The following is a 15,114-nucleotide window of genomic DNA, read 5'->3' as shown; positions in this document are numbered from 1 at the left end:
CACATTACTAACCACATTTCATGTGATTATGCCACACATTTCTAACCACATTTCACATCATTATGCCTCACATTACTAAACTCATTTCACATTATTATGATAAACATTACTAACCATATTTCACATGATTATGCTGCACATTACGAACCTGATTTCACATGAGAATGCCACACATTACTATCATAATTTCACATGATTATGCCACCCTTTACTAACCTCATTTCACATGATTATTCCACACATTACTAACCACATTTCACATGATTATGGCACACATTACTAACCATATTTCACATGATTAAGCCACACATTACTAACCTCATTTCACATGATTATGCAACACATTACTAACCACATTTCACATGATTATGCCACACATTACTAACCACCTTTTACATGATTATGCCTCATCTTACATGGTTATATCACACATTACTTACCACATTTTATATGATTATGCCACACATTACTAACCACATTTCATGTGATTATGATACACATTACTAACCATATTTCACATGATTATGCCGCACATGACTAGCCTAATTTCACATGAGTATTCCACGAAATACTATGATAATTTCACATGATTATGCCACACATTTCTTACCATATTTTACATGATTATGCCACACATTACAAACCACATTTCACATGATTATGCCACACATTATTAACCACAGTTCCCATGATTATGCCACACATTAGTAACCACATTTCACATGATTATGCCACACATTACTAACCTAATTTCACATGATTATGCCACACATTTCTAACCTCATTTCACATGATTATGGCACACATTACTAATCATATTTCACATGATTATACCACACATTACTAACCACCTTTTACATGATTATGTCTCATCTTACATGGTTATGCCACACATTAGTAACCACATTTTATATGATTATGCCTCACATTACTAACCACATTTCATGCGATTATGCCACACATTACTAACCACATTTCACATCATTATGCCTCACATTACTAACCTGATTTCACATTATTATGATAAACATTACTAACCATATTTCACATGATTATGCTGCACATTACGAACGTCTTTTCACATGAGAATGCCACACATTACTATCATAATTTCACATGATTATGCCACACTTTACTAACCATCATTTCACATGATTATGCCAAACATTACTAAACATATTTCACAGTTTTATGCCACACATTACAAACCATATTTCACATGACTATGCCACAAATTATTAAACACAGTTCACATGATTATACCACACATTACTAACCTCATTTCACATGATTTTGCCACGCATTACTAACCTCATTTCTTATGCTTATGCCTCATTTTACATGGTTATGCCACACATTACGAACCACATTTCACATGATAATGCCACACATTACTAACCTCATTTCACATATTACGCCACACATTACTAACCACATTTTACATAATTGCGCCACACATTACTAATAACATTTTACATGATTATGACACACATTTCCTACCACTTTTCACATGATTATGCCACACATTACTAACCATATTTTACACGATTATGCCACACATTACTAACCACATTTCACATGATTATGCCACACATTACTAACCACATTTCACATGATTATGAGACACATTACAAACCTCATTTCACATGATTATGCCACACATTACTAACCAAATTTCACATGATTATGGTACACATTACTAACCTCATTGCACATGATTATACCACACATTACTAACCACATTTCACACAATTATGCCACACATAACTAGCCTCATTTTACATGATTTTTCCACACATTACTAACCACATTTCACATGATTATGCCACACATTACTAACCAAATTTCACATGATAAAGCCTCACATTAATAACCTCATTTCACATGTTTATGCCACACATCACTAACCACATTTCACATGATTTTGCCTAATTTTACATGGTAATCCCACACATTACTAACCTCATTTACATGATTTTGCCACACATTACTAACCACATTTAACATGATTATGCTACACATTACTTACCTCATTTCACATGATTATGCCACACATTACTAACCTCATTTCACATGATTATGCCACACATTACTAACTTCATTTCTCATGATTATGCCACACATTACTAACCACATTTCACATGATTATGCCACACATTTCTAACCTCATTTCACATGATTATGGCACACATTACTAATAGGGGTGAGCGGGTTCGGATTTCTGAAATCCGAACCCCCCCGAGCCCCCCCGATCCGAGTCCGATCCGAGTCAGGCTCGACTTTTCCCGCCTGACTCGGATCTGAAATCGAGGCAAAACGTCATCATCCCGCCTTCCGAGTCTCGCGGGTTTTGGATCCTATATAAGGTACCCGCGTCGGCGCCATTTTCTCACTCGGCTGTGGACAGTGAAGAGGGAGGGTGGGAGTTAGGGCTGTGTAGTGTAGTGTAGTGTAGTGTAGTGCTGCTGTTGTCCACTACTTCAAAGTCCATAGGGGCTGGCTGTGTTGTGCTGTGCTGCTGTTGTTAATAGGGGCTGTGTCCACTACTTCAAAGTCCATAGGGGCTGGCTGGACTGTGTTGTGCAGTCAGTTCTCCATAGGGGCTGTGTCCACTCCAAAGTCCTGTGCAGTGTCCCAGTCCTAAAGGAGTGCTGTAGTGTTGTCCAGGGGGTGCTCTGTCCATCAGGGGTGCTCCCCCCAAGTGCTAAAAAAATAATATATTTTCTGTGTTTGTGAATTGTGTGCGCAGTAGCCGCACGTGCATCAACAAAGTAGTGCCAAGTGTGCGCCTGTGTCATAAGTAAAGGGCCGGCTGGCTTGACCGTTAAAGGGTGCTGTAACCCCCGAAAGTACACTCCAGTCCAAACCAAAAAAAAATTATTTTCTGTGTTTGTGAATTGTGTGCGCAGTAGCCGCACGTGCATCAACAAAGTAGTGCCAAGCGTGCGCCTGTGTCATAAGTAAAGGGCCGGCTGGCTTGACCGTTAAGGGTGCTGTAACCCCCGAAAGTACACTCCAGTCCAAACCAAAAAAAAAATTATTTTCTGTGTTTGTGAATTGTGTGCGCAGTAGCCGCACGTGCATCAACAAAGTAGTGCCAAGCGTGCGCCTGTGTCATAAGTAAAGGGCCGACTGGCTTGACCGTTAAGGGTGCTGTAACCTCCGAAAGTACACTCCAGTCCAAACCAAAAAAAAAATTATTTTCTGTGTTTGTGAATTGTGTGCGCAGTAGCCGCACGTGCATCAACAAAGTAGTGCCAAGCGTGCACCTGTGTCATAAGTAAAGGGCCGGCTGGCTTGACCGTTAAGGGTGCTGTAACCCCCGAAAGTACACTCCAGTCCAAACCAAAAAAAAAATTATTTTCTGTGTTTGTGAATTGTGTGCGCAGTAGCCGCACGTGCATCAACAAAGTAGTGCCAAGCGTGCGCCTGTGTCATAAGTAAAGGGCCGGCTGGCTTGACCGTTAAGGGTGCTGTAACCCCCGAAAGTACACTCCAGTCCAAACCAAAAAAAAATTATTTTCTGTGTTTGTGAATTGTGTGCGCAGTAGCCGCACGTGCATCAACAAAGTAGTGCCAAGCGTGCGCCTGTGTCATAAGTAAAGGGCCGGCTGGCTTGACCGTTAAGGGTGCTGTAACCCCCGAAAGTACACTCCAGTCCAAACCAAAAAAAAAATTATTTTCTGTGTTTGTGAATTGTGTGCGCAGTAGCCGCACGTGCATCAACAAAGTAGTGCCAAGCGTGCACCTGTGTCATAAGTAAAGGGCCGGCTGGCTTGACCGTTAAGGGTGCTGTAACCCCCGAAAGTACACTCCAGTCCAAACCAAAAAAAAAATTATTTTCTGTGTTTGTGAATTGTGTGCGCAGTAGCCGCACGTGCATCAACAAAGTAGTGCCAAGCGTGCGCCTGTGTCATAAGTAAAGGGCCGGCTGGCTTGACCGTTAAAGGGTGCTGTAACCCCCAAAGTACACTCCAGTCCAAACCAAAAAAAAATTATTTTCTGTGTTTGTGAATTGTGTGCGCAGTAGCCGCACGTGCATCAACAAAGTAGTGCCAAGCGTGCGCCTGTGTCATAAGTAAAGGGCCGGCTGGCTTGACCGTTAAAGGGTGCTGTAACCCCCGAAAGTACACTCCAGTCCAAACCAAAAAAAAATTATTTTCTGTGTTTGTGAATTGTGTGCGCAGTAGCCGCACGTGCATCAACAAAGTAGTGCCAAGCGTGCGCCTGTGTCATAAGTAAAGGGCCGGCTGGCTTGACCGTTAAAGGGTGCTGTAACCCCCGAAAGTACACTCCAGTCCAAACCAAAAAAAAATTATTTTCTGTGTTTGTGAATTGTGTGCGCAGTAGCCGCACGTGCATCAGCAAAGTAGTGCCAAGCGTGCGCCTGTGTCATAAGTAAAGGGCCGGCTGGCTTGACCGTTAAAGGGTGCTGTAACCCACAAAGTACACTCCAGTCCAAACCCAAAAAAAAATTATTTTCTGTGTTTAGCCGCACGTATATATCAAATCGATATAACATAAATGGAGGACCAAACTTTCTCCGATAAAAATAAAATAGAGAAAGATCAAGAACCACTTCCTCCTAGTGCTGAAGCTGCTGCCACTAGTCATGACATAGACGATAACATGCCATCAACGTCGTCTGCCAAGGCCGATGCCCAATGTCATAGTAGAGGGCACATACAATCCCAAATGGCAAAGTTCAGGAAAATGACCTTGAAAAAGACATTTAAATCAGCTGAAGAGAAACGTAAACTTGCCAATATGCCATTTACGACACGGAGTGGCAAGGAACGGCTAAGGTCGATCCCTAGTATGTTCATGACTAGTGGTTCAGCTTCACATGACGATGGAAGCCCTCCTCCCACTAAAAAAATCAAAAGAGTTAAGCTGGCAAAAGCACAGCGAAGAACTGTGCTTTCTAAGAAGATATCACAAATCCCCAAGGAGAGTCCAAGTGTGGTGGTGGTTGCGATGCCTGACCTTCCCAGCACTGGACGGGAAGAGGTGGCTCTTTCCACCATTTGCACGCCCCCTGCAAGTGCTGAAAGGAGCACCCACAGTCCACTTGCTGATATGCAAATTGAAGATGTCACTGTTGAAGTACAACAGGATGAGGATACTGGTGTAGCTGGCGCTGAGGAGGAAGTTGGCGAGGAGGATTCTGATGGTGATGTGGTTTGTTTAAATCAGGCTCCGGGGGAGACAGTTGTTGTCCGTGGGATGAAAAAGCCCATCACGGTCATGCCTGGGCAGAAGACCAAACATTCCACCTCTTTGGTCTGGCAATATTTCTATCCAAATCCGGACAACAACTGTCTTGCCATATGTACCATATGTAAAGGTGAAATAAGTAGGGGTAGGGACGTCAACCACCTAGGAACATTCTCCCTTATACGGCACCTGCAGCGCGTTCATAAAAAGTTACTGTCAAGTTCAGAAACTTTGGCTAAGACCGTAAGCAGTCCAGGGACACCTAAATCCCGTTGTCCTGTTGTATCCAAGCGCCTGCAAACCACACCGTCAACTCCCTCCTCGTCAATTTCCTCCTTAGTTAGGATTGGAAGTAGTCCTGCAGGCCATGTCACTGGCATGACTGACTCTCCTATCCGGGATTCCTCCGGAGGATCCTGCATTGCTACGCCTACTGCTGCCGCTGCTGCTGTTGCTGCTGCTGGGAGTCGTTCATCATCCCAGAGAGGAAGTAGGAACACCACTACTTTTACTAAACAATTGACCCTCCAACAGTCCTTAGCGAGGAGGATGAAGTACGACAGCAGTCATCCTGAAGCAAAACGTATAACTGAGGCCTTGACTGCTATGTTGGTGTTAGACGTGCGTCCGGTATCCGCCATTAGTGCAGTGGGATTTAGACAATTGATGGAGGTAGTGTGTCCCCGGTTCCAAATCCCGTCTAGATTCCACTTCACTAGGCAGGCGATACCGAGACTGTACAGAAACGTCAGAAAAAGTGTCCTCAGTGTCCTGAAAAATGCCGTTGTACACAATGTCCACTTAACCACGGACATGTGGACAAGTGGAACAGGGCAGACTAAGGACTATATGACTGTGACAGCCCACTGGGTAGATGTATCACCTTACGCAGCAACAGCAGCAGCGTCACCAGTAGCAGCATCTCAGAAATGCCAGCTCGTTACAAGGCAGGCTACGCTGTGTATCACCGGTTTCAGTAAGAGGCACACCGCCGACAACCTCTTAGAGAAACTGAGGGAAATCATCGCCCAGTGGCTTACCCCACTTAGACTCTCCTGGGGATTTGTGATATCTGACAACGCCACCAATATTGTGCGGGCATTACATCTGGGCAAATTCCAGCACGTCCCATGTTTTGCTCACACAATAAACTTGGTGGTGCAGAATTTTCTGAAAAGCGACAGGGGCGTGCAGGAGACGCTTTGGGTGGCCCGAAAAATTTCTGGCCACTTTCGCCATTCAGCGACTGCGTGCCGAAGACTGGAGCGCCAGCAAACACTCTTGAACCTGCCCCGCCATCACCTGAAGCAAGAGGTTGTGACGCGGTGGAACTCAACCCTCTATATGCTTCAGAGGATGGAGGAGCAGCAAAAGGCCATACAAGCCTATACATCCACCTATGACATAGGCAAAGGAGGGGGTATGCACCTGACTCAAGCGCAGTGGAGAATGATTTCCGTGTTGTGCAAGGTTCTCCAGCCCTTCGAACTTGCCACACGTGAAGTCAGTTCAGACACTGCCAGCTTGAGTCAGGTCATTCCCCTCATCAGGCTTTTGCAGAAGCAGCTGGAGAAAGTGAAGGAGGAGCTAAGACGGAGCGATTCCGCTCGGCATGTGGGACTTGTGGATGAAGCCCTTCATTCGCTTTGCCAGGATTCCAGGGTGGTCAATCTGTTGAAATCAGACCACTACGTTTTGGCCACCGTGCTCGATCCTAGGTTTAAAGCCTATGTGGTGTCTCTCTTTCCAGCCGACACAAGCCTGCAGAGGTGCAAAGACCTGCTGGTGAACACACTGTCAGCTGAAGCGGAACGTGACACGTCAACGGCTCCTTCTTCATTTTCTCCTGCAACTGGGGCTGCCAGGAAAAAACTTAGGTATCCTAAGCAACCCGCTGGCGGTGATGCAGGGCAGGCAGGACCAAGTTTGGACATCTGGTCCGGACTGAAGGACCTGGCAACAATTTCTGACATGTCTACTGTCACTGCATATGATACTGTCACCATTGACAGAATGGTGGAGGATTACATCGGTGACAGCATCCAAGTAGGCATGGCAGACAGTCCATACCTGTACTGGCAGGAAAAAGAGGCAATTTGGAGGCCCCTGTACAAACTGGCTCTATTTTACCTGAGTTGCCCCCCCTCCAGTGTGTACTCCGAAAGAGTGTTTAGTGCAGCCGGGATCCTTGTCAGCGAAAGGCGTAGGAGGTTGCTTCCACAGAATGTGGAGAAGATGATGTTCATCAAAATGAATTATCAGCTCTTCCAGGGAGACCAGCCTCCAGAAGGTACAGAGGGACCTGTGGTGGTGGATTCAAGTGGGGACGAGTTAATACTTTGTGAGGATGAGGATGTACACACTGAAGAGGGTGAGGAATCGGTGGATGAGGAGGATGAGGATGACATCTTGCCTCCATAGAGCCAGTTTGTGCAGGGACACATTAATTGCCAGCTTGTTTTGTGTGGGCCCAAACGAACCAATCATTTCAGCCACAGTTGTGTGGCAGACCCTGGCGCTGAAATGATTGGTTTGTTAAAGTGTGCATGTCCTGTTTATACAACATAAGGGTGGGTGGGAGGGCCCAAGGACAATTCCATCTTGCACCTCTTTTTTTTCTTTGCATTATGTACAGTTTGGGGCCTAGTTTTTCAAACTGCCATCCTGTCTGCCACTGCAGTTTCACGCCTAGATGGGTCACGTGTTTGTGCCGCCCACTCGTGTCGCTTAGCATAGTCATCCAGCTACCTCGGTGCAACGTTTTGGACATAAAAACACTATTGTGAGGTGTGAGGTGTTCAGAATAGACTGGAAATGAGTGGAAATTAAGGTTATTGAGGTTAATAATAGCATAGGAGCAGAAAAACCTACAAATTCTGTGATTTTAGCTGTTTTTATGCTTTTTTTAAAAAAAATACAGATCCAAAACACAAAACCCAGAACCCAAAACACGGAAGGGTGGTTTTGGCAAAACCAATCCAGATCCAAAACACGAAGAAAGATCCAGATCCAAAACCAAAACACAAAACACGAAAAGTGGCCGGTGCACACCCCTAATTACTAATCATATTTCACATGATTATACCACACATTACTAACCACCTTTTACATGATTATGTCTCATCTTACATGGTTATGCCACACATTAGTAACCAGATTTTATATGATTATGCCTCACATTACTAACCACATTTCATGTGATTATGCCACACATTTCTAACCACATTTCACATCATTATGCCTCACATTACTAAACTCATTTCACATTATTATGATAAACATTACTAACCATATTTCACATGATTATGCTGCACATTACGAACCTGATTTCACATGAGAATGCCACACATTAATATCATAATTTCACATGATTATGCCACCCTTTACTAACCTCATTTCACATGATTATTCCACACATTACTAACCACATTCACATGATTATGGCACACATTACTAACCATATTTCACATGATTAAGCCACACATTACTAACCTCATTTCACATGATTATGCAACACATTACTAACCACATTTCACATGATTATGCCACACATTACTAACCACCTTTTACATGATTATGCCTCATCTTACATGGTTATATCACACATTACTTACCACATTTTATATGATTATGCCACACATTACTAACCACATTTCATGTGATTATGATACACATTACTAACCATATTTCACATGATTATGCCGCACATGACTAGCCTAATTTCACATGAGTATTCCACGAAATACTATGATAATTTCACATGATTATGCCACACATTTCTTACCATATTTTACATGATTATGCCACACATTACAAACCACATTTCACATGATTATGCCACACATTATTAACCACAGTTCCCATGATTATGCCACACATTAGTAACCACATTTCACATGATTATGCCACACATTACTAACCTCATTTCACATGATTATGCCACACATTTCTAACCTCATTTCACATGATTATGGCACACATTACTAATCATATTTCACATGATTATACCACACATTACTAACCACCTTTTACATGATTATGTCTCATCTTACATGGTTATGCCACACATTAGTAACCACATTTTATATGATTATGCCTCACATTACTAACCACATTTCATGCGATTATGCCACACATTACTAACCACATTTCACATCATTATGCCTCACATTACTAACCTGATTTCACATTATTATGATAAACATTACTAACCATATTTCACATGATTATGCTGCACATTACGAACGTCATTTCACATGAGAATGCCACACATTACTATCATAATTTCACATGATTATGCCACACTTTACTAACCATCATTTCACATGATTATGCCAAACATTACTAAACATATTTCACAGTTTTATGCCACACATTACAAACCATATTTCACATGACTATGCCACAAATTATTAAACACAGTTCACATGATTATACCACACATTACTAACCTCATTTCACATGATTTTGCCACGCATTACTAACCTCATTTCTTATGCTTATGCCTCATTTTACATGGTTATGCCACACATTACGAACCACATTTCACATGATAATGCCACACATTACTAACCTCATTTCACATATTACGCCACACATTACTAACCACATTTTACATAATTGCGCCACACATTACTAATAACATTTTACATGATTATGACACACATTTCCTACCACTTTTCACATGATTATGCCACACATTACTAACCATATTTTACACGATTATGCCACACATTACTAACCACATTTCACATGATTATGCCACACATTACTAACCACATTTCACATGATTATGAGACACATTACAAACCTCATTTCACATGATTATGCCACACATTACTAACCAAATTTCACATGATTATGGTACACATTACTAACCTCATTGCACATGATTATACCACACATTACTAACCACATTTCACACAATTATGCCACACATAACTAGCCTCATTTCACATGATTTTTCCACACATTACTAACCACATTTCACATGATTATGCCACACATTACTAACCAAATTTCACATGATAAAGCCTCACATTAATAACCTCATTTCACATGTTTATGCCACACATCACAAACCACATTTCACATGATTTTGCCTAATTTTACATGGTAATCCCACACATTACTAACCTCATTTACATGATTTTGCCACACATTACTAACCACATTTAACATGATTATGCTACACATTACTTACCTCATTTCACATGATTATGCCACACATTACTAACCTCATTTCACATGATTATGCCACACATTACTAACTTCATTTCTCATGATTATGCCACACATTACTAACCACATTTCACATGATTATGCCACACATTTCTAACCTCATTTCACATAATTATGGCACACATTACTAATCATATTTCACATGATTATACCACACATTACTAACCACCTTTTACATGATTATGTCTCATCTTACATGGTTATGCCACACATTAGTAACCACATTTTATATGATTATGCCTCACATTACTAACCACATTTCATGCGATTATGCCACACATTTCTAACCACATTTCACATCATTATGCCTCACATTACTAAACTCATTTCACATTATTATGATAAACATTACTAACCATATTTCACATGATTATGCTGCACATTACGAACCTGATTTCACATGAGAATGCCACACATTACTATCATAATTTCACATGATTATGCCACCCTTTACTAACCATCATTTCACATGATTATGCCAAACATTACTAAACATATTTCACAGTTTTATGCCACACATTACAAAGCATATTTCACATGACTATGCCACAAATTATTAAACACAGTTCACATGATTATACCACACATTAATAACCAAATTTCACATGATTATGCCACACATTACTAACCATATTTCACATGATTATGCCACACATTACTAACTATATTTCATATGATTATGCCACACATTACAAACCATATTTCACATCATTATGCCACACATTACTAACCACAGTTCATATGATTTTGCCACACATTACTAACCAAATTTCACAGTATCATGGTACATATTACTAACCTCATTTCACATGATTATGCCACACATTACTAACCACATTTCACGCAATTATGCCACACATTACTAACCTCATTTAATATGATTATTCCACAAATTACTAACCACATTTCACATGATTATGCCACACATTACTAACCATAATTCACTTGATTAAGCCATACATTAATAACCTCATTTAACATAATTATGCCACATATCACAAACCACATTTCACATTATCATGCCTAATTTTACATGGTAATGCCACACATTACTAAACTCATTTAAATGATTTTGCCACACATTACTAACAACATTTCACAGGATTATGGCAAACATTACTAACCTCATTTCACATGATTATGCCACACATTACTAACCACATTACACAGAATTATGCCACACATTACTAACCTCATTTCACATGATTATTCCACACATTACTAACCACATTTCACATGATTATGGCACACATTACTAACCATATTTCACATGATTAAGCCACACATTACTAACCTCATTTCACATGATTATGCAACACATTACTAACCACATTTCACATGATTATGCCACACATTACTAACCACCTTTTACATGATTATGCCTCATCTTACATGGTTATATCACACATTACTTACCACATTTTATATGATTATGCCACACATTACTAACCACATTTCATGTGATTATGATACACATTACTAACCATATTTCACATGATTATGCCGCACATGACTAGCCTAATTTCACATGAGTATTCCACGAAATACTATGATAATTTCACATGATTATGCCACACATTTCTTACCATATTTCACATGATTATGCCACACATTATTAACCACAGTTCCCATGATTATGCCACACATTAGTAACCACATTTCACATGATTATGCCACACATTACTAACCTCATTTCACATGATTATGCCACACATTTCTAACCTCATTTCACATGATTATGGCACACATTACTAATCATATTTCACATGATTATACCACACATTACTAACCACCTTTTACATGATTATGTCTCATCTTACATGGTTATGCCACACATTAGTAACCACATTTTATATGATTATGCCTCACATTACTAACCACATTTCATGCGATTATGCCACACATTACTAACCACATTTCACATCATTATGCCTCACATTACTAACCTGATTTCACATTATTATGATAAACATTACTAACCATATTTCACATGATTATGCTGCACATTACGAACGTCATTTCACATGAGAATGCCACACATTACTATCATAATTTCACATGATTATGCCACACTTTACTAACCATCATTTCACATGATTATGCCAAACATTACTAAACATATTTCACAGTTTTATGCCACACATTACAAACCATATTTCACATGACTATGCCACAAATTATTAAACACAGTTCACATGATTATACCACACATTACTAACCTCATTTCACATGATTTTGCCACGCATTACTAACCTCATTTCTTATGCTTATGCCTCATTTTACATGGTTATGCCACACATTACGAACCACATTTCACATGATAATGCCACACATTACTAAACTCATTTCACATATTACGCCACACATTACTAACCACATTTTACATAATTGCGCCACACATTACTAATAACATTTTACATGATTATGACACACATTTCCTACCACTTTTCACATGATTATGCCACACATTACTAACCATATTTTACACGATTATGCCACACATTACTAACCACATTTCACATGATTATGCCACACATTACTAACCACATTTCACATGATTATGAGACACATTACAAACCTCATTTCACATGATTATGCCACACATTACTAACCAAATTTCACATGATTATGGTACACATTACTAACCTCATTGCACATGATTATACCACACATTACTAACCACATTTCACACAATTATGCCACACATAACTAGCCTCATTTCACATGATTTTTCCACACATTACTAACCACATTTCACATGATTATGCCACACATTACTAACCAAATTTCACATGATAAAGCCTCACATTAATAACCTCATTTCACATGTTTATGCCACACATCACTAACCACATTTCACATGATTTTGCCTAATTTTACATGGTAATCCCACACATTACTAACCTCATTTACATGATTTTGCCACACATTACTAACCACATTTAACATGATTATGCTACACATTACTTACCTCATTTCACATGATTATGCCACACATTACTAACCTCATTTCACATGATTATGCCACACATTACTAACTTCATTTCTCATTATTATGCCACACATTACTAACCACATTTCACATGATTATGCCACACATTTCTAACCTCATTTCACATGATTATGGCACACATTACTAATCATATTTCACATGATTATACCACACATTACTAACCACCTTTTACATGATTATGTCTCATCTTACATGGTTATGCCACACATTAGTAACCACATTTTATATGATTATGCCTCACATTACTAACCACATTTCATGTGATTATGCCACACATTTCTAACCACATTTCACATCATTATGCCTCACATTACTAAACTCATTTCACATTATTATGATAAACATTACTAACCATATTTCACATGATTATGCTGCACATTACGAACCTGATTTCACATGAGAATGCCACACATTACTATCATAATTTCACATGATTATGCCACCCTTTACTAACCTCATTTCACATGATTATTCCACACATTACTAACCACATTTCACATGATTATGGCACACATTACTAACCATATTTCACATGATTAAGCCACACATTACTAACCTCATTTCACATGATTATGCAACACATTACTAACCACATTTCACATGATTATGCCACACATTACTAACCACCTTTTACATGATTATGCCTCATCTTACATGGTTATATCACACATTACTTACCACATTTTATATGATTATGCCACACATTACTAACCACATTTCATGTGATTATGATACACATTACTAACCATATTTCACATGATTATGCCGCACATGACTAGCCTAATTTCACATGAGTATTCCACGAAATACTATGATAATTTCACATGATTATGCCACACATTTCTTACCATATTTTACATGATTATGCCACACATTACAAACCACATTTCACATGATTATGCCACACATTATTAACCACAGTTCCCATGATTATGCCACACATTAGTAACCACATTTCACATGATTATGCCACACATTACTAACCTCATTTCACATGATTATGCCACACATTTCTAACCTCATTTCACATGATTATGGCACACATTACTAATCATATTTCACATGATTATACCACACATTACTAACCACCTTTTACATGATTATGTCTCATCTTACATGGTTATGCCACACATTAGTAACCACATTTTATATGATTATGCCTCACATTACAAACCACATTTCATGCGATTATGCCACACATTACTAACCACATTTCACATCATTATGCCTCACATTACTAACCTGATTTCACATTATTATGATAAACATTACTAACCATATTTCACATGATTATGCTGCACATTACGAACGTCATTTCACATGAGAATGCCACACATTACTATCATAATTTCACATGATTATGCCACACTTTACTAACCATCATTTCACATGATTATGCCAAACATTACTAAACATATTTCACAGTTTTATGCCACACATTACAAACCATATTTCACATGACTATGCCACAAATTATTAAACACAGTTCACATGATTATACCACACATTACTAACCTCATTTCACATGATTTTGCCACACATTACTAACCTCATTTCTTATGCTTATGCCTCATTTTACATGGTTATGCCACACATTACGAACCACATTTCACATGATAATGCCACACATTACTAACCTCATT

This window comes from Taudactylus pleione, unplaced genomic scaffold (genome assembly GCF_031769625.1).
Source record: "Taudactylus pleione unplaced genomic scaffold, aTauple2 ptg000760l, whole genome shotgun sequence".
NCBI classification, from domain to species: Eukaryota; Metazoa; Chordata; class Amphibia; order Anura; family Myobatrachidae; genus Taudactylus; species Taudactylus pleione.
This window is presented reverse-complemented; position numbering follows the sequence as displayed.